Here is a 24170-nt window from a genome sequence, read left to right on the forward strand (position 1 = left end):
CTGTCGGGCTGTGTCGGGCTCTGTCGGGCTCTGTCGGGCTCTGTCGGGCTCTGTCGGGCTCCACTGGGCTCTACTGGGCTCTGTCGGGCTCTGTCGGGCTCTGTCGGGCTCTACTGGGCCCTGTCGGGCCCTATCGGGCTCTGTCGGGCTCTGTCGGGCTCTACTGGGCTCTACTGGGCCCTGTCGGGCCCTGTCGTGCTCTGTCGGGCCCTGTCGGGCTCTGTCGGGCTCTGTCGGGCTCTGTCGGGCTCTACTGGGCTCTGTCGGGCTCTGTCGGGCTCTGTCGGGCTCTGTCGGGCTCTACTGGGCCCTGTCGGGCCCTGTCGGGCTCTGTCGGGCTCTGTCGGGCTCTGTCGGGCTCTACTGGGCCCTGTCGGGCTCTGTCGGGCTCTGTCGGGCTCTGACGGGTTCTGTCGGGCCCTGTCGGGCTCTGTCGGGCTCTGTCGGGCTCTGTCGGGCTCTACTGGGCTCTGTCGGGCCCTGTCGGGCCCTGTCGGGCTCTGTCGGGCTCTGTCGGGCCCTGTCGGGCCCTGTCGGGCTCTGTCGGGCTCTGTCGGGCTCTACTGGGCCCTGTCGGGCCCTGTCGGGCTCTGTCGGGCTCTGTCGGGCCCTGTCGGGCTCTGTCGGGCCCTGTCGGGCTCTGTCGGGCCCTGTCGGGCTCTGTCGGGCTCTGTCGGGCCCTGTCGGGCTCTACCGGGCCCTGTCGGGCTCTGTCGGGCTCTGTCGGGCTCTACTGGGCCCTGTCGGGCCCTGTCGGTCCCTGTCGGGCCCTGTCGGTCCCTGTCGGGCTCTGTCAGGCTCTGTCGTGCTCTGTCGGGCTCTACTGGGCCCTGTTGGGCCCTGTCGGGCCCTGTCGGGCTCTACTGGGCTCTACTGGGCTCTGTCGGGCTCTGTCGGGTTCTACTGGGCCCTGTCGGGCCCTGTCGGGCTCTGTCGGGCCCTGTCGGGCTCTGTCGGGCTCTGTCGGGCCCTGTCGGGCTCTGTCGGGCTCTGTCGGGCCCTGTCGGGCTCTGTCGGGCTCTGTCGGGCTCTGTCGGGCTCTACTGGGCTCTACTGGGCTCTGTCGGGCTCTGTCGGGCTCTACTGGGCCGTGTCGGGCCCTGTCGGGCTCTGTCGGGCTCTGTCGGGCTCTACTGGGCCCTGTCGGGATCTGTCGGGCCCTGTCGGGCTCTGTCGGGCTCTGTCGGGCCCTGTCGGGCTCTGTCGGGCTCTGTCGGGCTCTGTCGGGCTCTGTCGGGCTCTGTCGGGCTCTACTGGGCTCTGTCGGGCTCTGTCGGGCTCTGTCGGGCTCTGTCGGGCTCTACTGGGCCCTGTCGGGCTCTGTCGGGCTCTGTCGGGCTCTGTCGGGCCCTGTCGGGCTCTGTCGGGCCCTGTCGGGCTCTGTCGGGCCCTGTCGGGCTCTGTCGGGCTCTGTCGGGCTCTGTCGGGCTCTACTGGGCCCTGTCGGGCTCTGTCGGGCTCTGTCGGGCTCTGTCGGGCCCTGTCGGGCTCTGTCGGGCTCTACTGGGCCCTGTCGGGCCCTGTCGGGCTCTGTCGGGCTCTGTCGGGCCCTGTCGGGCTCTGTCGGGCTCTGTCGCGCTCTGTCGGGCTCTTCTGGGCCCTGTCGGGCGCTGTCGGGCTCTGTCGGGCTCTGTCGGGCTCTGTCGGGCCCTGTCGGGCTCTGTCGGGCTCTGTCGGGCTCTACTGGGCCCTGTCGGGTTCTGTCGGGCTCTGTCGGGCTCTGTCGGGCTCTACTGGGCCCTGTCGGGCTCTGTTGGGCTCTGTCGGGCTCTGTCGGGCCCTGTCGGGCTCTACTGGGCTCTGTCGGGCTCTGTCGGGCCCTGTCGGGCTCTGTCGGGCTCTGTCGGGCCCTGTCGGGCTCTGTCGGGCCCTGTCGGGCTCTGTCGGGCCCTGTCGGGCTCTGTCGGGCTCTGTCGGGCTCTGTCGGGCTCTGTCGGGCTCTGTCGGGCTCTACTGGGCTCTGTCGGGTTCTACTGGGCTCTACTGGGCCCTGTCGGGCTCTGTCGGGCTCTGTCGGGCTCTGTCGGGCTCTGTCGGGCCCTGTCGGGCTCTGTCGGGCCCTGTCGGGCCCTGTCGGGCTCTGTCAGTCCCTGTCGGGCTCTGTCGGGCTCTGTCGGGCTCTGTCGGGCTCTACTGGGCCCTGTCGGGCTCTGTCGGGCTCTGTCGGGCTCTGTCGGGCCCTGTCGGGCTCTGTCGGGCTCTGTCGGGCTGTGTCGGGCTCTGTCGGGCTCTACTGGGCTCTACTGGGCTCTGTCGGGCTCTGTCGGGCTCTGTCGGGCTCTACTGGCCCCTGTCGGGCCCTATCGGGCTCTGTCGGGCTCTGTCGGGCTCTACTGGGCTCTCTCGGGCTCTGTCGGGTTCTGTCGGGCTCTGTCGGGCTCTGTCGGGCCCTGTCGGGCTCTGTCGGGCTCTGTCGTGCCCTGTCGGGCTCTGTCGGGCTCTGTCGGGCCCTGTCGGGCTCTGTCGGGCCCTGTCGGGCCCTGTCGGGCTCTGTCGGGCTCTGTCGGGCCCTGTCGGGCCCTGTCGGGCTCTGTCGGGCTCTGTCGGGCTCTGTCGGGCTCTACTGGGCCCTGTCGGGCCCTGTCGGGCTCTGTCGGGTTCTGTCGGGCTCTGTCGGGCTCTGTCGGGCCCTGTCGGGCTCTGTCGGGCTCTGTCGTGCCCTGTCGGGCTCTGTCGGGCTCTGTCGGGCTCTGTCGGGCCCTGTCGGGCTCTGTCGGGCCCTGTCAGGCCCTGTCGGGCTCTGTCGGGCTCTGTCGGGCCCTGTCGGGCCCTGTCGGGCTCTGTCGGGCTCTGTCGGGCTCTGTCGGGCTCTACTGGGCCCTGTCGGGCCCTGTCGGGCCCTGTCGGGCCCTGTCGGGCTCTGTCGGGCTCTGTCGGGCTCTACTGGGCTCTATCGGGCCCTGTCGGGCCCTGTCGGGTTCTGTCGGGCTCTGTCGGGCTCTACTGGGCTCTGTCGGGCTCTGTCGGGCTCTGTCGGGCTCTGTCGGGCTCCACTGGGCCCTGTCGGGCTCTGTCGGGCTCTGTCGGGCCCTGTCGGGCCCTGTCGGGCTCTGTCGGGCTCTGTCGGGCTCTGTCGGGCTCTGTCGGGCTCTACTGGGCTCTGTCGGGCTCTGTCGGGCTCTGTCGGGCTCTGTCGGGCTCTACTGGGCCCTGTCGGGCTCTGTCGGGCTCTGTGGGGCCCTGTCGGGCTCTGTGGGGCCCTGTCGGGCTCTGTCGGGCCCTGTCGGGCTCTGTCGGGCCCTGTCGGGCTCTGTCGGGCTCTGTCGGGCTCTGTCGGGCTCTACTGGGCCCTGTCGGGCTCTGTCGGGCTCTGTCGGGCCCTGTCGGGCTCTGTCGGGATCTGTCGGGCCCTGTCGGGCTCTGTCGGTCTCTACTGGGCCCTGTCGGGCCCTGTCGGGCCCTGTCGGGCTCTGTCGGGCTCTATCGGGCTCTGTCGGGCTCTACTGGGCTCTACTGGGCTCTGTCGGGCTCTACTGGGCCCTGTCGGGCTCTGTCGGGCTCTGTCGTGCCCTGTCGGGCTCTGTCGGGCTCTGTCGGGCCCTGACGGGCTCTATCGGGCCCTGTCGGGCTCTGTCGGGCCCTGTCGGGCCCTGTCGGGCCCTGTCGGGCTCTGTCGGGCTCTATCGGGCTCTACTGGGCCCTGTCGGGCCCTGTCGGGCTCTGTCGGGCTCTGTCGGGCTCTACTGGGCCCTGTCGGGCTCTGTCGGGCTCTGTCGGGCTCTGTCGGGCTCTTCTGGGCCCTGTCGGGCTCTGTCGGGCTCTGTCGGGCCCTGTCGGGCCCTGTCGGGCTCTGTCAGGCTCTGTCGGGCTCTGTCGGGCTCTACTGGGCCCTGTCGGGCCCTGTCGGGCCCTGTCGGGCTCTACTGGGCTCTACTGGGCTCTGTCGGGCTCTTTCGGGCTCTACTGGGCCCTGTCGGGCCCTGTCGGGCTCTGTCGGGCCCTGTCGGGCTCTGTCGGGCCCTGTCGGGCCCTGTCGGGCTCTGTCGGGCTCTGTCGGGCCCTGTCGGGCTCTGTCGGGCCCTGTCGGGCTCTGTCGGGTTCTACTGGGCTCTGTCGGGCTCTGTCGTGCTCTGTCGGGCTCTACTGGGCCCTGTCGGGCTCTGTCGGGCTCTGTCGGGCTCTGTCGGGACCTGTCGGGCCCTGTCGGGCTCTGTCGGGCCCTGTCGGGCTCTGTCGGGCTCTGTCGGGCTCTGTCGGGCTCTACTGGGCTCTGTCGGGCTCTGTCGGGCTCTGTCGGGCTCTGTCGGGCTCTGTCGGGCTCTACTGGGCCCTGTCGGGTTCTGTCGGGCTCTGTCGGGCTCTTTCGGGCTCTACTGGGCCCTGTCGGGCCCTGTCGGGCTCTGTCGGGCTCTGTCGGGCCCTGTCGGGCTCTGTCGGGCTCTGTCGGGCTCTGTCGGGCCCTCTCGGGCTCTGTCGCGCTCTACTGGGCCCTGTCGGGCTCTGTCGGGCCCTGTCGGGTCCTGTCGGGCCCTGTCGGGCTCTGTCGGGCTCTGTCGGGCTCTGTCGGGCTCTACTGGGCCCTGTCGGACTCTGTCGGGCTCTGTCGGGCTCTGTCGGGCTCTCTCGGGCTCTGACGGGTTCTGTCGGGCTCTGTCGGGCTCTACTGGCCCTGTCGGGCCCTGTCGGGCTCTGTCGGGCCCTGTCGGGCTCTGTCGGGCTCTGTCGGGCTCTGTCGGGCTCTGTCGGGCTCTGTCGGGCTCTACTGGGCTCTACTGGACTCTCTCGGGCTCTGTCGGGTTCTGTCGGGCTCTGTCGGGCCCTGTCGGGCCCTGTCGGGCTCTGTCGGGCTCTGTCGTGCCCTGTCGGGCTCTGTCGGGCTCTGTCGGGCCCTGTCGGGCTCTGTCGGGCCCTGTCGGGCTCTGTCGGGCTCTGTCGGGCTCTGTCGGGCCCTGTCGGGCTCTGTCGGGCTCTGTCGGGCTCTACTGGGCCCTGTCGGGCCCTGTCGGGCCCTGTCGGGCTCTGTCGGGCTCTGTCGGGCTCTGTCGGGCTCTACTGGGCTCTGTCGGGCCCTGTCGGGCCCTGTCGGGCTCTGTCGGGCTCTACTGGGCTCTGTCGGGCTCTGTTGGGCTCTGTCGGGCTCTGTCGGGCTCTACTGGGCCCTGTCGGGCTCTGTCGGGCCCGGTCGGGCCCTGTCGGGCTCTGTCGGGCTCTGTCGGGCTCTGTCGGGCTCTACTGGGCTCTGTCGGGCTCTGTCGGGCTCTGTCGGGCTCTGTCGGGCTCTACTGGGCCCTGTCGGGCTCTGTCGGGCTCTGTGGGGCCCTGTCGGGCTCTGTCGGGCTCTGTCGGGCTCTGTCGGGCCCTGTCGGGCTCTGTCGGGCCCTGTCGGGCTCTGTCGGGCTCTGTCGGGCTCTGTCGGGCTCTACTGGGCCCTGTCGGGCTCTGTCGGGCCCTGTCGGGCCCTGTCGGGCTCTGTCGGGATCTGTCGGGCCCTGTCGGGCTCTGTCGGTCTCTACTGGGCCCTGTCGGGCCCTGTCGGGCCCTGTCGGGCTCTGTCGGGCTCTATCGGGCTCTGTCGGGCTCTACTGGGCTCTACTGGGCTCTGTCGGGCTCTACTGGGCCCTGTCGGGCTCTGTCGGGCTCTGTCGTGCCCTGTCGGGCTCTGTCGGGCTCTGTCGGGCCCTGACGGGCTCTATCGGGCCCTGTCGGGCCCTGTCGGGCCCTGTCGGGCCCTGTCGGGCTCTGTCGGGCTCTATCGGGCTCTACTGGGCCCTGTCGGGCCCTGTCGGGCTCTGTCGGGCTCTGTCGGGCTCTACTGGGCCCTGTCGGGCTCTGTCGGGCTCTGTCGGGCTCTGTCGGGCTCTGTCGGGCTCTTCTGGGCCCTGTCGGGCTCTGTCGGGCTCTGTCGGGCCCTGTCGGGCTCTGTCGGGCTCTGTCAGGCTCTGTCGGGCTCTGTCGGGCTCTACTGGGCCCTGTCGGGCCCTGTCGGGCCCTGTCGGGCTCTACTGGGCTCTACTGGGCTCTGTCGGGCTCTTTCGGGCTCTACTGGGCCCTGTCGGGCCCTGTCGTGCCCTGTCGGGCCCTGTCGGGCCCTGTCGGGCTCTGTCGGGCTCTGTCGGGCCCTGTCGGGCTCTGTCGGGCTCTGTCGGGCTCTGTCGGGCTCTACTGGGCTCTACTGGGCTCTGTCGGGCTCTGTCGGGCTCTACTGGGCCCTGTCGGGCCCTGTCGGGCCCTGTCGGGCTCTGTCGGGTTCTACTGGGCTCTGTCGGGCTCTGTCGTGCTCTGTCGGGCTCTATCGGGCTCTATCGGGCTCTGTCGGGCTCTGTCGGGCTCTGTCGGGCTCTACTGGGCCCTGTCGGGCTCTGTCGGGCTCTGTCGGGACCTGTCGGGCCCTGTCGGGCTCTGTCGGGCCCTGTCGGGCTCTGTCGGGCTCTGTCGGGCTCTACTGGGCTCTGTCGGGCTCTGTCGGGCTCTGTCGGGCTCTACTGGGCCCTGTCGGGCTCTGTCGGGCTCTGTCGGGCCCTGTCGGGCTCTGTCGGGCTCTGTCGGGCCCTGTCGGGCCCTGTCGGGCTCTGTCGGGCTCTGTCGGGCCCTGTCGGGCTCTGTCGGGCTCTACTGGGCCCTGTCGGGCTCTGTCGGGCTCTGTCGGGCTCTACTGGGCCCTGTCGGACTCTGTCGGGCTCTGTCGGGCTCTGTCGGGCTCTACTGGGCCCTGTCGGGCCCTATCGGGCTCTGTCGGGCTCTGTCGGGCCCTGTCGGGCTCTGTCGGGCTCTGTCGGGCTCTGTCGGGCTCTACTGGGCCCTGTCGGGCTCTGTCGGGCTCTGTCGGGCTCTGTCGGGCTCTGTCGGGCTCTGTCGGGCTCTACTGGGCTCTGTCAGGCCCTGTCGGGCCCTGTCGGGCCCTGTCGGGCTCTGTCGGGCTCTGTCGGGCTCTACTGGGCCCTGTCGGGCTCTGTCGGGCTCTGTCGGGCTCTGTCGGGCTCTGTCGGGCTCTGTCGGGCTCTACTGGGTTCTACTGGACTCTCTCGGGCTCTGTCGGGTTCTGTCGGGCTGTGTCGGGCTCTGTCGGGCCCTGTCGGGCTCTGTCGGGCTCTGTCGTGCCCTGTCGGGCTCTGTCGGGCTCTGTCGGGCCCTGTCGGGCTCTGTCGGGCCCTGTCGGGCCCTGTCGGGCTCTGTCGGGCTCTGTCGGGCCCTGTCGGGCTCTGTCGGGCTCTGTCGGGCTCTGTCGGGCTCTACTGGGCCCTGTCGGGCCCTGTCGGGCCCTGTCGGGCTCTGTCGGGCTCTGTCGGGCTCTACTGGGCTCTGTCGGGCCCTGTCGGGCCCTGTCGGGCTCTGTCGGGCTCTACTGGGCTCTGTCGGGCTCTGTTGGGCTCTGTCGGGCTCTGTCGGGCTCTACTGGGCCCTGTCGGGCTCTGTCGGGCCCGGTCGGGCCCTGTCGGGCTCTGTCGGGCTCTGTCGGGCTCTGTCGGGCTCTACTGGGCTCTGTCGGGCTCTGTCGGGCTCTGTCGGGCTCTGTCGGGCTCTGTCGGGCTCTACTGGGCCCTGTCGGGCTCTGTCGGGCTCTGTGGGGCCCTGTCGGGCTCTGTCGGGCTCTGTCGGGCCCTGTCGGGCCCTGTCGGGCTCTGTCGGGCCCTGTCGGGCTCTGTCGGGCTCTGTCGGGCTCTGTCGGGCTCTACTGGGCCCTGTCGGGCTCTGTCGAGCTCTGTCGGTCCCTGTCGGGCTCTGTCGGGATCTGTCGGGCCCTGTCGGGCTCTGTCGGTCTCTACTGGGCCCTGTCGGGCCCTGTCGGGCCCTGTCGGGCTCTGTCGGGCTCTATCGGGCTCTGTCGGGCTCTACTGGGCTCTACTGGGCTCTGTCGGGCTCTACTGGGCCCTGTCGGGCTCTGTCGGGCTCTGTCGTGCCCTGTCGGGCTCTGTCGGGCTCTGTCGGGCCCTGACGGGCTCTATCGGGCCCTGTCGGGCCCTGTCGGGCCCTGTCGGGCTCTGTCGGGCTCTATCGGGCTCTACTGGGCCCTGTCGGGCCCTATCGGGCTCTGTCGGGCTCTGTCGGGCTCTACTGGGCCCTGTCGGGCTCTGTCGGGCTCTGTCGGGCTCTGTCGGGCTCTGTCGGGCTCTTCTGGGCCCTGTCGGGCTCTGTCGGGCTCTGTCGGGCCCTGTCGGGCCCTGTCGGGCTCTGTCAGGCTCTGTCGGGCTCTGTCGGGCTCTACTGGGCCCTGTCGGGCCCTGTCGGGCCCTGTCGGGCTCTACTGGGCTCTACTGGGCTCTGTCGGGCTCTTTCGGGCTCTACTGGGCCCTGTCGGGCCCTGTCGGGCCCTGTCGGGCCCTGTCGGGCTCTGTCGGGCTCTGTCGGGCTCTGTCGGGCTCTACTGGGCTCTACTGGGCTCTGTCGGGCTCTGTCGGGCTCTACTGGGCCCTGTCGGGCCCTGTCGGGCCCTGTAGGGCTCTGTCGGGTTCTACTGGGCTCTGTCGGGCTCTGTCGTGCTCTGTCGGGCTCTATCGGGCTCTGTCGGGCTCTGTCGGGCTCTGTCGGGCTCTGTCGGGCTCTGTCGGGCTCTGTCGGGCCCTATCGGGCTCTGTCGGGCCCTGTCGGGCCCTGTCGGGCCCTGTCGGGCCCTGTCGGGCCCTGTCGGGCTCTGTCGGGCTCTACTGGGCTCTGTCGGGCTCTGTCGGGCTCTGTCGGGCTCTACTGGGCCCTGTCGGGCTCTGTCGGGCTCTGTCGGGCCCTGTCGGGCTCTGTCGGGCCCTGTCGGGCTCTGTCGGGCCCTGTCGGGCTCTGTCGGGCCCTGTCGGGCCCTGTCGGGCTCTGTCGGGCCCTGTCGGGCTCTGTCGGGCTCTGTCGGGCTCTGTCGGGCTCTACTGGGCTCTACTGGGCTCTGTCGGGCTCTACTGGGCCCTGTCGGGCCCTGTCTGGCCCTGTCGGGCTCTGTCGGGTTCTACTGGGCTCTGTCGGGCTCTGTCGTGCTCTGTCGGGCTCTATCGGGCTCTGTCGGGCTCTGTCGGGCTCTGTCGGGCTCTGTCGGGCTCTGTCGGGCTCTACTGGGCCCTGTCGGGCTCTGTCGGGCTCTGTCGGGACCTGTCGGGCCCTGTCGGGCTCTGTCGGGCCCTGTCGGGCTCTGTCGGGCTCTGTCGGGCTCTACTGGGCTCTGTCGGGCTCTGTCGGGCTCTGTCGGGCTCTACTGGGCCCTGTCGGGCTCTGTCGGGCTCTGTCGGGCCCTGTCGGGCCCTGTCGGGCTCTGTCGGGCCCTGTCGGGCCCTGTCGGGCTCTGTCGGGCTCTGTCGGGCCCTGTCGGGCCCTGTCGGGCTCTGTCGGGCTCTGTCGGGCTCTACTGGGCCCTGTCGGGCTCTGTCGGGCTCTGTCGGGCTCTGTCGGGCTCTACTGGGCCCTGTCGGGCCCTATCGGGCTCTGTCGGGCCCTGTCGGGCTCTGTCGGGCCCTGTCGGGCTCTGTCGGGCTCTGTCGGGCTCTGTCGGGCTCTACTGGGCCCTGTCGGGCTCTGTCGGGCTCTGTCGGGCTCTGTCGGGCTCTGTCGGGCTCTGTCGGGCTCTACTGGGCTCTGTCAGGCCCTGTCGGGCCCTGTCGGGCCCTGTCGGGCTGTGTCGGGCTCTGTCGGGCTCTACTGGGCCCTGTCGGGCTCTGTCGGGCTCTGTCGGGCTCTGTCGGGCTCTGTCGGGCTCTACTGGGCTCTACTGGACTCTCTCGGGCTCTGTCGGGTTCTGTCGGGCTCTGTCGGGCTCTGTCGGGCTCTGTCGGGCCCTGTCGGGCTCTGTCGGGCTCTGTCGTGCCCTGTCGGGCTCTGTCGGGCTCTGTCGGGCCCTGTCGGGCTCTGTCGTGCCCTGTCGGGCTCTGTCGGGCTCTGTCGGGCCCTGTCGGGCTCTGTCGGGCCCTGTCGGGCCCTGTCGGGCTCTGTCGGGCTCTGTCGGGCCCTGTCGGGCTCTGTCGGGCTCTGTCGGGCTCTGTCGGGCTCTGTCGGGCTCTACTGGGCCCTGTCGGGCCCTGTCGGGCCCTGTCGGGCTCTGTCGGGCTCTGTCGGGCTCTACTGGGCTCTGTCGGGCCCTGTCGGGCCCTGTCGGGCTCTGTCGGGCTCTACTGGGCTCTGTCGGGCTCTGTTGGGCTCTGTCGGGCTCTGTCGGGCTCTACTGGGCCCTGTCGGGCTCTGTCGGGCCCGGTCGGGCCCTGTCGGGCTCTGTCGGGCTCTGTCGGGCTCTGTCGGGCTCTACTGGGCTCTGTCGGGCTCTGTCGGGCTCTGTCGGGCTCTGTCGGGCTCTACTGGGCCCTGTCGGGCTCTGTCGGGCTCTGTGGGGCCCTGTCGGGCTCTGTCGGGCTCTGTCGGGCTCTGTCGGGCTCTGTCGGGCTCTGTCGGGCCCTGTCGGGCTCTGTCGGGCCCTGTCGGGCTCTGTCGGGCTCTGTCGGGCTCTGTCGGGCTCTACTGGGCCCTGTCGGGCTCTGTCGGGCTCTGTCGGGCCCTGTCGGGCTCTGTCGGGATCTGTCGGGCCCTGTCGGGCTCTGTCGGTCTCTACTGGGCCCTGTCGGGCCCTGTCGGGCCCTGTCGGGCTCTGTCGGGCTCTATCGGGCTCTGTCGGGCTCTACTGGGCTCTACTGGGCTCTGTCGGGCTCTACTGGGCCCTGTCGGGCTCTGTCGGGCTCTGTCGTGCCCTGTCGGGCTCTGTCGGGCTCTGTCGGGCCCTGACGGGCTCTATCGGGCCCTGTCGGGCCCTGTCGGGCCCTGTCGGGCTCTGTCGGGCTCTATCGGGCTCTACTGGGCCCTGTCGGGCCCTATCGGGCTCTGTCGGGCTCTGTCGGGCTCTACTGGGCCCTGTCGGGCTCTGTCGGGCTCTGTCGGGCTCTGTCGGGCTCTGTCGGGCTCTTCTGGGCCCTGTCGGGCTCTGTCGGGCTCTGTCGGGCCCTGTCGGGCCCTGTCGGGCTCTGTCAGGCTCTGTCGGGCTCTGTCGGGCTCTACTGGGCCCTGTCGGGCCCTGTCGGGCCCTGTCGGGCTCTACTGGGCTCTACGGGGCTCTGTCGGGCTCTTTCGGGCTCTACTGGGCCCTGTCGGGCCCTGTCGTGCCCTGTCGGGCCCTGTCGGGCCCTGTCGGGCTCTGTCGGGCTCTGTCGGGCCCTGTCGGGCTCTGTCGGGCTCTGTCGGGCTCTGTCGGGCTCTACTGGGCTCTACTGGGCTCTGTCGGGCTCTGTCGGGCTCTACTGGGCCCTGTCGGGCCCTGTCGGGCCCTGTAGGGCTCTGTCGGGTTCTACTGGGCTCTGTCGGGCTCTGTCGTGCTCTGTCGGACTCTATCGGGCTCTGTCGGGCTCTGTCGGGCTCTGTCGGGCTCTGTCGGGCTCTACTGGGCCCTGTCGGGCTCTGTCGGGCTCTGTCGGGACCTGTCGGGCCCTGTCGGGCCCTGTCGGGCTCTGTCGGGCTCTACTGGGCTCTGTCGGGCTCTGTCGGGCTCTGTCGGGCTCTACTGGGCCCTGTCGGGCTCTGTCGGGACCTGTCGGGCCCTGTCGGGCCCTGTCGGGCCCTGTCGGGCCCTGTCGGGCTCTGTCGGGCTCTACTGGGCTCTGTCGGGCTCTGTCGGGCTCTGTCGGGCTCTACTGGGCCCTGTCGGGCTCTGTCGGGCTCTGTCGGGCCCTGTCGGGCTCTGTCGGGCTCTGTCGGGCTCTGTCGGGCCCTGTCGGGCTCTGTCGGGCCCTGTCGGGCCCTGTCGGGCTCTGTCGGGCTCTGTCGGGCCCTGTCGGGCTCTGTCGGGCTCTGTCGGGCCCTGTCGGGCCCTGTCGGGCTCTGTCGGGCTCTGTCGGGCTCTACTGGGCCCTGTCGGACTCTGTCGGGCTCTGTCGGGCTCTGTCGGGCTCTACTGGGCCCTGTCGGGCCCTATCGGGCTCTGTCGGGCTCTGTCGGGCCCTGTCGGGCTCTGTCGGGCTCTGTCGGGCTCTGTCGGGCTCTACTGGGCCCTGTCGGGCCCTGTCGGGCTCTGTCGGGCTCTGTCGGGCTCTGTCGGGCTCTGTCGGGCTCTACTGGGCCCTGTCGGGCCCTGTCGGGCCCTGTCGGGCTCTACTGGGCTCTACTGGGCTCTGTCGGGCTCTGTCGGGCTCTACTGGGCCCTGTCGGGCCCTGTCGGGCTCTGTCGGGCCCTGTCGGGCTCTGTCGGGCTCTGTCGGGCCCTGTCGGGCTCTGTCGGGCTCTGTCGGGCTCTACTGGGCTCTACTGGGCTCTGTCGGGCTATGTCGGGCTCTACTGGGCCCTATCGGGCCCTGTCGGGCTCTGTCGGGCTCTGTCGGGCTCTACTGGGCTCTGTCGGGCTCTACTGGGCCCTGTCGGGACCTGTCGGGCTCTGTCGGGCTCTGTCGGGCTCTGTCGGGCTCTGTCGGGCTCTGTCGGGCTCTACTGGGCTCTGTCGGGCTCTGTTGGGCTCTGTCGGGCTCTGTCAGGCTCTGTCGGGCTCTACTGGGCCCTGTCGGGCTCTGTCGTGCTCTGTCGGGCCCTGTCGGTCTCTGTCGGTCTCTGTCGGGCCCTGTCGGGCCCTGTCGGGCTCTGTCGGGCTCTGTCGGGCCCTGTCGGGCCCTGTCGGGCTCTGTCAGGCTCTGTCGGGCTCTGTCGGGCTCTACTGGGCGCTGTCGGGCCCTGTCGGGCCCTGTCGGGCTCTACTGGGATCTACTGGGCTCTGTCGGGCTCTTTCGGGCTCTACTGGGCCCTGTTGGGCTCTGTCGGGCTCTGTCGGGCCCTGTCGGGCTCTGTCGGGCTCTGTCGGGCTCTGTCGGGCCCTGTCGGGCTCTGTCGGGCTCTGTCGGGCTCTGTCGGGCTCTACTGGGTTCTACTGGGCTCTGTCAGGCTCTGTCGGGCTCTACTGGGCCCTGTCGGGCCCTGTCAGGCCCTGTCGGGCTCTGTCGGGCTCTACTGGGCTCTGTCGGGCTCTGTCGGGCTCTGTCGGGCTCTACTGGGCTCTGTCGGGCTCTGTCGGGCTCTACTGGGCCCTGTCGGGCTCTGTCGGGCCCTGTCGGGCGCTGTCGGGCTCTGTCGGGCTCTAATGGGCTCTGTCGGGCTCTGTCGGGCTCTGTCGGGCTCTACTGGGCCCTGTCGGGCTCTGTCGGGCTCTGTCGGGCTCTGTCGGGCTCTGTCGGGCTCTACTGGGCTCTGTCGGACCCTGTCGGTCCCTGTCGGTCTCTGTCGGGCCCTGTCGGGCCCTGTCGGGCTCTGTCGGGCTCTGTCGGGCCCTGTCGGGCTCTGTCGGGCTCTGTCGGGCTCTGTCGGGCCCTGTCGGCTTCTGTCGGGCCCTGTCGGGCCCTGTCGGGCTCTGTCGGGCTCTGTCGGGCTCTGTCGGGCTCTGTCGGGCTCTACTGGGCTCTGTCGGGCTCTGTCGGGCTCTGTCGGGCTCTGTCGGGCTCTGTCGGGCTCTACTGGGCCCTGTCGGGCTCTGTCGGGCTCTGTCGGGCCCTGTCGGGCCCTGTCGGGCTCTGTCGGGCCCTGTCGGGCCCTGTCGGGCTCTGTCGGGCCCTGTCGGTCTCTGTCGGGCTCTGTCGGGCTCTGTCGGGCTCTACTGGGCCCTGTCGGGCTCTGTCGGGCTCTGTCGGGCTCTGTCTGGCTCTGTCGGGCCCTGTCGGGCTCTGTCGGGATCTACTGGGCTCTGTCGGGCTCTGTCGGGCCCTGTCGGGCTCTGTCGGGCTTTGTCGGGCTCTGTCAGGCTCTACTGGGCCCTGTCGGGCGCTGTCGGGCTCTGTCGGGCCCTGTCGGGCTCTGTCGGGCTCTGTCGGGCTCTGTCGGGCTCTACTGGGCCCTGTCGGGCTCTGTCGGGCTCTGTCGGGCTCTGTCGGGCTCTACTGGGCCCTGTCGGGCCCTGTCGGGCTCTGTCGGGCTCTGTCGGGCCCTGTCGGGCTCTGTCGGGCTCTACTGGGCCCTGTCTGGCTCTGTCGGGCTCTGTCGGGCCCTGTCGGGCCCTGTCGGGCTCTGTCGGGCTCTGTCGGGCTCTGTCGGGCTCTACTGGGCCCTGTCGGACTCTGTCGGGCTCTGTCGGGCTCTGTCGGGCTCTGTCGGGCCCTGTCGGGCTCTGTCGGGCTCTGTCGGGCCCTGTCGGGCTCTGTCAGGCTCTACTGGGCCCTGTCGGGCCCTGTCGGGCTCTGTCGGGCTCTGTCGGGCCCTGTCGGGCTCTGTCGGGCTCTACTGGGCCCTGTCGGGCTCTGTCGGGCCCTGTTGGGCCCTGTCGGGCTCTGTCGGGCTCTGTCGGGCTCTGTCGGGCTCTGTCGGGCCCTGTCGGGCCCTGTCGGGCTCTACTGGGCTCTACTGGGCTCTGTCGGGCTCTTTCGGGCTCTACTGGGCTCTGTCGGGCCCTGTCGGGCCCTGTCGGGCTCTGTCGGGCCCTGTCGGGCCCTGTCGGGCTCTGTCGGGCTCTGTCGGGCTCTACTGGGACCTGTCGGGCCCTGTCGGGCTCTGTCGGGCTCTGTCGGGCTCTACTGGGCCCTGTCGGTCCCTGTCGGGCTCTGTCAGGCTCTGTCGGGCTCTGTCGGGCTCTACTGGGCCCTGTCGGGCCCTGTCGGGCCCTGTCGGGCTCTACTGGGCTCTACTGGGCTCTGTCGGGCTCTGTCGGGCTCTACTGGGCCCTGTCGGGCCCTGTCGGGCTCTGTCGGGCCCTGTCGGGCTCTGTCGGGCTCTGTCGGGCCCTGTCGGGCTCTGTCGGGCTCTGTCGGGCTCTACTGGGCTCTACTGGGCTCTGTCGGGCTCTGTCGGGCTCTACTGGGCCCTGTCGGGCCCTGTCGGGCTCTGTCGGGCTCTGTCGGGATCTACTGGGCTCTGTCGGGCTCTACTGGGCCCTGTCGGGCTCTGTCGGGCTCTGTCGGGCTCTGTCGGGCTCTACTGGGCTCTGTCGGGCTCTGTTGGGCTCTGTCGGGCTCTGTCAGGCTCTGTCGGGCTCTTCTGGGCCCTGTCGGGCTCTGTCGGGCTCTGTCGGGCCCTGTCGGGCTCTGTCGGGCCCTGTCGGGCTCTGTCGGGCTCTGTCGGGCTCTGTCGGGCTCTGTCGGGCTCTGTCGGGCTCTACTGGGCCCTGTCGGGCTCTGTCGGGCTCTGTCGGGCCCTGTCGGGCCCTGTCGGGCTCTGTCAGGCTCTGTCGGGCTCTGTCGGGCTCTACTGGGCGCTGTCGGGCCCTGTCGGGCTCTACTGGGCTCTACTGGGCTCTGTCGGGCTCTTTCGGGCCCTGTCGGGCTCTGTCGGGCCCTGTCGGGCTCTGTCGGGCCCTGTCGGGCCCTGTCGGGCTCTGTCGGGATCTGTCGGGCCCTGTCGGGCTCTGTCGGGCTCTGTCGGGCTCTGTCGGGCTCTACTGGGTTCTTCTGGGCTCTGTCAGGCTCTGTCGGGCTCTACTGGGCCCTGTCGGGCTCTGTCGGGCTCTGTCGGGCTCTGTCGGGCTCTACTGGGCTCTGTCGGGCTCTGTCGGGCTCTGTCGGGCTCTACTGGGCTCTGTCGGGCTCTGTCGGGCTCTGTCGGGCTCTACTGGGCCCTGTCGGGCTCTGTCGGGCCCTGTCGGGCGCTGTCGGGCTCTGTCGGGCTCTGTCGGGCTCTGTCGGGCTCTGTCGGGCTCTGTCGGGCTCTACTGGGCCCTGTCGGGCTCTGTCGGGCTCTGTCGGGCTCTGTCGGGCTCTGTCGGGCTCTACTGGGCTCTGTCGGACCCTGTCGGGCTCTGTTGGGCTCTGTCGGGCTCTGTCAGGCTCTGTCGGGCTCTGTCGGGCTCTGTCGGGCCCTGTCGGGCTCTGTCGGGCTCTGTCGGGCTCTGTCGGGCCCTGTCGGCTTCTGTCGGGCTCTGTCGGGCCCTGTCGGGACCTGCGGGCTCTGTCGGGCTCTGTCGGGCTCTGTCGGGCTCTACTGGGCCCTGTCTGGCTCTGTCGGGCTCTGTCGGGCCCTGTCGGGCCCTGTCGGGCTCTGTCGGGCTCTGTCGGGCTCTGTCGGGCTCTACTGGGCCCTGTCGGACTCTGTCGGGCTCTGTCGGGCTCTGTCGGGCTCTGTCGGGCCCTGTCGGGCTCTGTCGGGCTCTGTCGGGCCCTGTCGGGCTCTGTTGGGCTCTACTGGGCCCTGTCGGGCCCTGTCGGGCCCTGTCGGGCTCTGTCGGGCCCTGTCGGGCTCTGTCGGGCTCTGTCGGGCTCTGTCGGGCCCTGTCGGGCCCTGTCGGGCTCTACTGGGCTCTACTGGGCTCTGTCGGGCTCTTTCGGGCTCTACTGGGCCCTGTCGGGCCCTGTCGGGCTCTGTCGGGCCCTGTCGGGCCCTGTCGGGCTCTGTCGGGCTCTGTCGGGCCCTGTCGGGCTCTGTCGGGCTCTGTCGGGCTCTGTCGGGCTCTAGTGGGACCTGTCGGGCCCTGTCGGGCTCTGTCGGGCTCTGTCGGGCTCTGTCGGGCTCTACTGGGCCCTGTCGGTCCCTGTCGGGCTCTGTCAGGCTCTGTCGGGCTCTGTCGGGCTCTACTGGGCCCTGTCGGGCCCTGTCGGGCCCTGTCGGGCTCTACTGGGCTCTACTGGGCTCTGTCGGGCTCTGTCGGGCTCTACTGGGCCCTGTCGGGCCCTGTCGGGCTCTGTCGGGCCCTGTCGGGCTCTGTCGGGCTCTGTCGGGCCCTGTCGGGCTCTGTCGGGCTCTGTCGGGCTCTACTGGGCTCTACTGGGCTCTGTCGGGCTCTGTCGGGCTCTACTGGGCCCTGTCGGGCCCTGTCGGGCTCTGTCGGGCTCTGTCGGGATCTACTGGGCTCTGTCGGGCTCTACTGGGCCCTGTCGGGCCCTGTCGGGCTCTGTCGGGCTCTGTCGGGCTCTGTCGGGCTCTACTGGGCTCTGTCGGGCTCTGTTGGGCTCTGTCGGGCTCTGTCAGGCTCTGTCGGGCTCTTCTGGGCCCTGTCGGGCTCTGTCGGGCTCTGTCGGGCCCTGTCGGGCTCTGTCGGGCCCTGTCGGGCCCTGTCGGGCTCTGTCGGGCTCTGTCGGGCTCTGTCGGGCTCTACTGGGCCCTGTCGGGCTCTTTCGGGCTCTGTCGGGCTCTGTCGGGCTCTGTCGGGCTCTACTGGGCCCTGTCGGGCTCTGTCGGGCTCTGTCGGGCCCTGTTGGGCCCTGTCGGGCTCTGTCAGGCTCTGTCGGGCTCTGTCGGGCTCTACTGGGCGCTGTCGGGCCCTGTCGGGCCCTGTCGGGCTCTACTGGGCTCTACTGGGCTCTGTCGGGCTCTTTCGGGCTCTACTGGGCCCTGTCGGGCCCTGTCGGGCTCTGTCGGGCCCTGTCGTGCCCTGTCGGGCCCTGTCGGGCTCTGTCGGGCCCTGTCGGGCTCTGTCGGGCTCTGTCGGGCTCTGTCGGGCTCTACTGGGTTCTTCTGGGCTCTGTCAGGCTCTGTCGGGCTCTACTGGGCCCTGTCGGGCCCTGTCAGGCCCTGTCGGGTTCTGTCGGGCTCTACTGGGCTCTGTCGGGCTCTGTCGGGCTCTGTCGGGCTCTACTGGGCTCTGTCGGGCTCTGTCGGGCTCTACTGGGCCCTGTCGGGCTCTGTCGGGCCCTGTCGGGCGCTGTCGGGCTCTGTCGGGCTCTACTGGGCTCTGTCGGGCTCTGTCGGGCTCTGTCGGGCTCTACTGGGCCCTGTCGGGCTCTGTCGGGCTCTGTCGGGCTCTGTCGGGCTCTGTCGGGCTCTACTGGGCTCTGTCGGGCCCTGTCGGGCCCTGTCGGGCTCTGTCGGGCCCTGTCGGGCCCTGTCGGGCCCTGTCGGGCTCTGTCGGGCCCTGTCGGGCTCTGTCGGGCTCTGTCGGGCTCTGTCGGGCCCTGTCGGCTTCTGTCGGGCTCTGTCGGGCCCTGTCGGGACCTGCGGGCTCTGTCGGGCTCTGTCGGGCTCTGTCGGGCTCTACTGGGCTCTGTCGGGCTCTGTCGGGCTCTGTCGGGCTCTGTCGGGCTCTACTGGGCCCTGTCGGGCTCTGTCGGGCTCTGTCGGGCCCTGTCGGGCCCTGTCGGGCCCTGTCGGGCTCTGTCGGGCTCTGTCGGGCCCTGTCGGTCTCTGTCGGTCTCTGTCGGGCTCTGTCGGGCTCTGTCGGGCTCTGTCGGGCTCTACTGGGCCCTGTCGGGCTCTGTCGGGCTCTGTCGGGCTCTGTCTGGCTCTGTCGGGCCCTGTCGGGCTCTACTGGGCTCTGTCGGGCTCTGTCGGGCCCTGTCGGGCTCTGTCGGGCTTTGTCGGGCTCTGTCAGGCTCTACTGGGCCCTGTCGGGCGCTGTCGGGCTCTGTCGGGCTCTGTCGGGCCCTGTCGGGCTCTGTCGGGCTCTGTCGGGCTCTGTCGGGCTCTACTGGGCCCTGTCGGGTTCTGTCGGGCTCTGTCGGGCTCTGGCGGGTTCTACTGGGCCCTGTCGGGCCCTGTCGGGCTCTGTCGGGCTCTGTCGGGCCCTCTCGGGCTCTGTCGGGCTCTACTGGGCCCTGTCGGGCTCTGTCGGGCTCTGTCGGGCCCTGTCGGGCCCTGTCGGGCTCTGTCGGGCTCTGTCGGGCTCTGTCGGGCTCTACTGGGCCCTGTCGGACTCTGTCGGGCTCTGTCGGGCTCTGTCGGGCTCTGTCGGGCTCTCTCGGGCTCTGACGGGCTCTGTCGGGCTCTACTGGGCCCTGTCGGGCCCTGTCGGGCCCTGTCGGGCTCTACTGGGCTCTACTGGGCTCTGTCGGGCTCTTTCGGGCTCTACTGGGCCCTGTCGGGCCCTGTCGGGCTCTGTCGGGCCCTGTCGGGCCCTGTCGGGCTCTGTCGGGCTCTGTCGTGCTCTGTCGGGCTCTACTGGGTTCTACTGGGCTCTGTCAGGCTCTGTCGGGCTCTACTGGGCCCTGTCGGGCCCTGTCGGGCTCTGTCGGGCTCTGTCGGGCTCTGTCGGGCTCTACTGGGCTCTGTCGGGCCCTGTCGGGCCCTGTCGGGCTCTGTTGGGTCCTGTCGGGCCCTGTCGGGCTCTGTCGGGCTCTGTCGGGCTCTACTGGGCCCTGTCGGGCCCTGTCGGGCTCTGTCGGGCCCTGTCGGGCTCTGTCGGGCTCTGTCGATCCCTGTCGGGCTCTGTCGGGCTCTGTCGGGCTCTGTCGGGCTCTACTGGGACCTGTCGGGCCCTGTCGGGCTCTGTCGGGCTCTGTCGGGCTCTGTCGGGCTCTACTGGGCCCTGTCGGTCCCTGTCGGGCTCTGTCAGGCTCTGTCGGGCTCTGTCGGGCTCTACTGGGCCCTGTCGGGCCCTGTCGGGCCCTGTCGGGCTCTACTGGGCTCTACTGGGCTCTGTCGGGCTCTGTCGGGCTCTACTGGGCCCTGTCGGGCCCTGTCGGGCCCTGTCGGGCTCTGTCGGGCCCTGTCGGGCTCTGTCGGGCTCTGTCGGGCTCTACTGGGCTCTACTGGGCTCTGTCGGGCTCTGTCGGGCTCTACTGGGCCCTGTCGTGCCCTGTCGGGCTCTGTCGGGCTCTGTCGGGCCCTGTCGGGCTCTGTCGGGCTCTGTCGGGCTCTGTCGGGCTCTGTCGGGCCCTGTCGGGCTCTGTCGGGCTCTGTCGGGCTCTGTCGGGCTCTACTGGGCCCTGTCGGGCCCTGTCGGGCTCTGTCGGGCTCTGTCGGGCTCTGGCGGGCTCTACTGGGCTCTGTCGGGCTCTGTCGGGCTCTGTTGGGCTCTGTCGGGCTCTGTCGGGCTCTGTCGGGCTCTACTGGGCCCTGTCGGGCCCTGTCGGGCTCTGTCGGGCCCTGTCGGGCCCTGTCGGGCTCTGTCGGGCTCTGTCGGGCTCTGTCGGGCTCTACTGGGTCCTGTCGGGCTCTGTCGGGCTCTGTCGGGCTCTGTCGGGCTCTGTCGGGCTCTACTGGGCCCTGTCGGGCTCTGTCGGGCCCTGTCGGGCCCTGTCGGGCCCTGTCGGGCTCTGTCAGGCTCTGTCGGGCTCTGTCGGGCTCTACTGGGCCCTGTCGCGCCCTGTCGGGCCCTATCGGGCTCTACTGGGCTCTACTGGGCTCTGTCGGGCTCTTTCGGGCTCTACTGGGCCCTGTCGGGCCCTGTCGGGCCCTGTCGGGCCCTGTCGGGCCCTGTCGGGCTCTGTCGGGCTCTGTCGGGCCCTGTCGGGCTCTGTCGGGCTCTGTCGGGCTCTGTCGGGCTCTACTGGGTTCTACTGGGCTCTGTCAGGCTCTGTCGGGCTCTACTGGGCCCTGTCGGGCCCTGTCGGGCTCTGTCGGGCTCTGTCGGGCTCTGTCGGGCTCTACTGGGCTCTGTCGGGCCCTGTCGGGCCCTGTCGGGCTCTGTCGGGTCCTGTCGGGCCCTGTCGGGCTCTGTCGGGCTCTGTCGGGCTCTACTGGGCCCTGTCGGGCCCTGTCGGGCTCTGTCGGGCTCTGTCGGGCCCTGTCGGGCTCTGTCGGGCTCTGTCGGGCCCTGTCGGGCCCTGTCAGGCTCTGTCGGGCTCTGTCGGGCTCTGTCGGGCTCTACTGGGACCTGTCGGGCCCTGTCGGGCCCTGTCGGGCTCTGTCGGGCTCTGTCGGGCTCTGTCGGGCTCTACTGGGCCCTGTCGGTCCCTGTCGGGCTCTGTCAGGCTCTGTCGGGCTCTGTCGGGCTCTACTGGGCCCTGTCGGGCCCTGTCGGGCCCTGTCGGGCTCTACTGGGCTCTACTGGGCTCTGTCGGGCTCTGTCGGGCTCTACTGGGCCCTGTCAGGCCCTGTCGGGCTCTGTCGGGCCCTGTCGGGCCCTGTCGGGCTCTGTCGGGCTCTGTCGGGCTCTACTGGGCTCTACTGGGCTCTGTCGGGCTCTGTCGGGCTCTACTGGGCCCTGTCGGGCCCTGTCGGGCTCTGTTGGGCTCTGTCGGGCTCTACTGGGCTCTGTCGGGCTCTACTGGGCCCTGTCGGGCCCTGTCGGGCTCTGTCGGGCTCTGTCGGGCTCTGTCGGGCTCTACTGGGCTCTGTCGGGCTCTGTTGGGCTCTGTCGGGCTCTGTCGGGCTCTGTCGGGCTCTACTGGGCCCTGTCGGGCTCTGTCGGGCTCTGTCGGGCCCTGTCGGTCTCTGTCGGGCCCTGTCCGGCCCTGTCGGGCTCTGTCGGGCTCTGTCGGGCTCTGTCGGGCTCTACTGGGCCCTGTCGGGCTCTGTCGGGCTCTGTCGGGCTCTGTCGGGCTCTACTGGGCCCTGTCGGGCTCTGTCGGGCTCTGTCGGGCCCTGTCGGGCTCTGTCAGGCTCTGTCGGGCTCTGTCGGGCTCTACTGGGCCCTGTCGGGCCCTGTCGGGCCCTGTCGGGCTCTACTGGGCTCTACTGGGCTCTGTCGGGCTCTTTCGGGCTCTACTGGGCCCTGTCGGGCCCTGTCGGGCCCTGTCGGGCTCTGTCGGGCCCTGTCGGGCTCTGTCGGGCTCTGTCGGGCTCTGTCGGGCTCTACTGGGACCTGTCGGGCCCTGTCGGGCTCTGTCGGGCTCTGTCGGGCTCTGTCGGGCTCTACTGGGCCCTGTCGGTCCCTGTCGGGCTCTGTCAGGCTCTGTCGGGCTCTGTCGGGCTCTACTGGGCCCTGTCGGGCCCTGTCGGGCCCTGTCGGGCTCTACTGGGCTCTACTGGGCTCTGTCGGGCTCTGTCGGGCTCTACTGGGCCCTGTCGGGCCCTGTCGGGCTCTGTCGGGCCCTGTCGGGCCCTGTCGGGCTCTGTCGGGCTCTGTCGGGCTCTACTGGGCTCTACTGGGCTCTGTCGGGCTCTGTCGGGCTCTACTGGGCCCTGTCGGGCCCTGTCGGGCTCTGTCGGGCTCTGTCGGGCTCTACTGGGCTCTGTCGGGCTCTACTGGGCCCTGTCGGGCCCTGTCGGGCTCTGTCAGGCTCTGTCGGGCTCTGTCGGGCTCTACTGGGCTCTGTCGGGCTCTGTTGGGCTCTGTCGGGCTCTGTCAGGCTCTGTCGGGCTCTACTGGGCCCTGTCGGGCTCTGTCGGGCTCTGTCGGGCTCTGTCGGGCTCTGTCGGGCCCTGTCGGGCTCTGTCGGGCCCTGTCGGGCCCTGTCGGGCTCTGTCGGGCTCTGTCGGGCTCTACTGGGCCCTGTCGGGCTCTGTCGGGCTCTGTCGGGCTCTGTCGGGCTCTACTGGGCCCTGTCGGGCTCTGTCGGGCTCTGTCGGGCCCTGTCGGGCCCTGTCGGGCTCTGTCAGGCTCTGTCGGGCTCTGTCGGGCTCTACTGGGCGCTGTCGGGCCCTGTCGGGCCCTGTCGGCCTCTACTGGGCTCTACTGGGCTCTGTTGGGATCTTTCGGGCTCTACTGGGCCCTGTCGGGCCCTGTCGGGCTCTGTCGGGCCCTGTCGGGCCCTGTCGGGCTCTGTTGGGCTCTGTTGGGCTCTGTCGGGCTCTGTCGGGCTCTGTCGGGCTCTGTCGGGCTCTGTCGGGCTCTGTCGGGCTCTACTGGGACCTGTCGGGCTCTGTCGGGCTCTGTCGGGCTCTGTCGGGCTCTGTCGGGCTCTACTGGGCCCTGTCGGTCCCTGTCGGGCTCTGTCGGGCTCTGTCGGGCTCTGTCGGGCTCTACTGGGCCCTGTCGGGCCCTGTCGGACCCTGTCGGGCTCTACTGGGCTCTACTGGGCTCTGTCGGGCTCTGTCGGGCTCTACTGGGCCCTGTCGGGCCCTGTCGGGCTCTGTGGGGCCCTGTCGGGCTCTGTCGGGCTCTGTCGGGCCCTGTCGGGCTCTGTCGGGCTCTGTCGGGCTCTACTGGGCTCTACTGGGCTCTGTCGGGCTCTGTCGGGCTCTACTGGGCCCTGTCGGGCCCTGTCGGGCCCTGTCGGGCTCTGTCGGTCTCTACTGGGCTCTGTCGGGCTCTGTCGGGCTCTGTCGGGTTCTGTCGGGCTCTACTGTGCTCTGTCGGGCTCTACTGGGCCCTGTCGGGCCCTGTCGGGCTCTGTCGGGCTCTGTCGGGCTCTACTGGGCTCTGTCGGGATCTGTTGGGCTCTGTCGGGCTCTGTCGGGCTCTGTCGGGCTCTACTGGGCCCTGTCGGGCCCTGTCGGGCTCTGTCGGGCCCTGTCGGGCTCTGTCGGGCCCTGTCGGGCCCTGTCGGGCTCTGTCGGGCTCTGTCGGGCTCTGTCGGGCTCTACTGGGCCCTGTCGGGCTCTGTCGGGCCCTGTCGGGCCCTGTCGGGCTCTGTCGGGCTCTGTCAGGCTCTGTCGGGCTCTGTCGGGCTCTACTGGGCCCTGTCGGGCCCTGTCGGGCCCTGTCGGGCTCTACTGGGCTCTACTGGGCTCTGTCGGGCTCTTTCGGGCTCTACTGGGCCCTGTCGGGCCCTGTCGGGCTCTGTCGGGCTCTGTCGGGCTCTGTCGGGCTCTACTGGGTTCTACTGGGCTCTGTCAGGCTCTGTCGGGCTCTACTGGGCCCTGTCGGGCCCTGTCGGGCTCTGTCGGGCTCTGTCGGGCTCTGTCGGGCTCTACTGGGCTCTGTCGGGCCCTGTCGGGCCCTGTCGGGCTCTGTCGGGTCCTGTCGGGCCCTGTCGGGCTCTGTCGGGCTCTACTGGGCCCTGTTGGGCTCTGTCGGGCTCTGTCGGGCCCTGTCGGGCTCTGTCGGGCCCTGTCGGGCCCTGTCGGGCCCTGTCGGGCTCTGTCGGGCTCTGTCGGGCTCTACTGGGCTCTGTCGGGCTCTGTCGGGCTCTGTCGGGCTCTGTCGGGCTCTGTCGGGCTCTACTGGGCCCTGTCGGTCCCTGTCGGGCTCTGTCGGGCTCTGTCGGGCTCTGTCGGGCTCTACTGGGCCCTGTCGGGCCCTGTCGGGCTCTACAGGGCTCTACTGGGCTCTGTCGGGCTCTGTCGGGCTCTACTGGGCCCTGTCGGGCCCTGTCGGGCTCTGTCGGGCCCTGTCGGGCTCTGTCGGGCTCTGTCGGGCTCTACTGGGCTCTACTGGGCTCTGTCGGGCTCTGTCGGGCTCTACTGGGCCCTGTCGTGCCCTGTCGGGCTCTGTCGGGCCCTGTCGTGCCCTGTCGGGCTCTGTCGGGCTCTGTCGGGCCCTGTCGGGCTCTGTCGGGCTCTGTCGGGCTCTACTGGGCCCTGTCGGGCCCTGTCGGGCCCTGTCGGGCTCTGTCGGGCTCTGTCGGGCTCTGTCGGGCTCTACTGGGCTCTGTCGGGCCCTGTCGGGCCCTGTCGGGCTCTGTCGGGCCCTGTCGGGCCCTGTCGGGCTCTGTCGGGCTCTGTCGGGCTCTACTGGGCCCTGTCGGGCCCTGTCGGGCTCTGTCGGGCTCTGTCGGGCTCTACTGGGACCTGTCGGGCCCTGTCGGGCTCTGTCGGGCTCTGTCGGGCTCTGTCGGGCTCTACTGGGCCCTGTCGGTCCCTGTCGGGCTCTGTCAGGCTCTGTCGGGCTCTGTCGGGCTCTA

Source organism: Caloenas nicobarica, chromosome 22, assembly GCF_036013445.1.
Source record: "Caloenas nicobarica isolate bCalNic1 chromosome 22, bCalNic1.hap1, whole genome shotgun sequence".
NCBI lineage: Eukaryota > Metazoa > Chordata > Aves > Columbiformes > Columbidae > Caloenas > Caloenas nicobarica.